The sequence below is a fragment of the Formica exsecta genome, unplaced genomic scaffold (assembly GCF_003651465.1).
Source record: "Formica exsecta isolate Colony F162 unplaced genomic scaffold, ASM365146v1 scaffold519, whole genome shotgun sequence".
In the NCBI taxonomy this organism is placed as follows: domain Eukaryota; kingdom Metazoa; phylum Arthropoda; class Insecta; order Hymenoptera; family Formicidae; genus Formica; species Formica exsecta.
In genome coordinates this window covers 10,500-11,930 of record NW_021852432.1, presented here as the reverse complement: position 1 = coordinate 11,930, position 1,431 = coordinate 10,500, and the positions used below count along the sequence as shown (strand labels likewise).

At 30.7% G+C, this 1,431-nt stretch overlaps 1 pseudogene; it reads left to right on the top strand.

Annotated features, from left to right (window-relative positions):
* Nucleotides 1-413, top strand: part of LOC115241852 — a 7,426-nt pseudogene extending 7,013 nt beyond the window's left edge.
* Nucleotides 414-1,431: the final 1,018 nt, after the last annotated feature.

Genomic DNA, 1,431 nt, shown 5'->3' with positions numbered 1-1,431 from the left:
ACGATTGAAAACTATTGAAAACCAATAGTATTTAATCAACTTTAGCTAATATAATATTTTTTTGCAAGGGTTCCTTATTGAAAATAATATTAGAAAGTTTCTGGCATGTTGTATGAATATTAATACAACGTTACGCGCAAGGTCTTTGAAATGTTAATGGGATGAATTTGGGCGAACATTTTCATGTTGCTGGGAGGTTAATGGCAGGTTTATTAATCTCCATGGAATGTTATTATACTACCTTACAATTTAAGATGACTGGAACATTATTGGGATGTTGATGTGAGTGCTCGGTTCTCTGGCACACCAAATTTATAGAGCGATTATTGCTCATGGATTCTCGAATAAAGATTTTAGCGTAGTTTATCAATTCCTTAAGAGAATGCCGGATTACCGACAGAATGCGAATATTAGTAGGATTGCAAAATCTTTTTGTTGATTAAAGATATCAACAAATCCTTTTCCACATCTAAGGTACACATAATAACGGAGTGCGGAGTTTAACATTTCATATGAAAAGATAAAAAAAATGAGAAGATTACAGTTTTGTTATCGGCTTCTGCCGTCACATTTACTTAATATAACAAATTTGTAATCTGTACGTGCCTAATCAGTAAACCCCGCACTCGGCATTTCATCAAAGAGTATAAATGAACTTAGAGAAGTAAGTTTAGAAGCTTTAGAAAAAAGATTTTACGATCCTACAGTTTCGTGCATATGTGTGTGTGCGAGATCGAGGCTCAAGAGTAAAACAGAGCAGTTGAAGTTTCATAGAAAACTTATTTTTCTATGAAACTGACGCACTGCCATCCGCGTTCTGGCTCTTACTAGCCCGCGATTATTAGAATTTGTGAGTTCACTCAAGAGCCTAATTTCTTAAATTTGTGAAAATAATAAATAAAGTATTTTGGTTGCGTTCTCACGAAAATGGGCGATGGAGGAGCCCTTTCTATATTATAAATATCCAAAATATTGCAACAATCATAAAATTTTGTTGCAATGTTTTGTGGACAGAGAATTTATGTGTTTGCATTTATAAATATTTATATTAATATTTATATAAATGTAAATTTTAATATGTGCATACTTATGTCATAAGAATATATAAACATTCACACTTATAGTGAAGAAGTTTATATATTACTCATTAGTCCTCGATCATATCGATTATACCGATATACTGTCGATGATAAAGATTTATCATCGTATTCAAAATTATATGTATAATATATTTACATCCATATATAATATATTTTAGTTCAATTTTCTCAAACTGTACTGCATAAATTGTAACCCAGCAAACCAAGATATGATTGTTATACACATATAACATGTACATAATAAGTGCACATGTTACATCTATGTTATATAGCAGATATATTCGATGTTTGCTGGGTATATGTATCATATATATATATATATATATATATA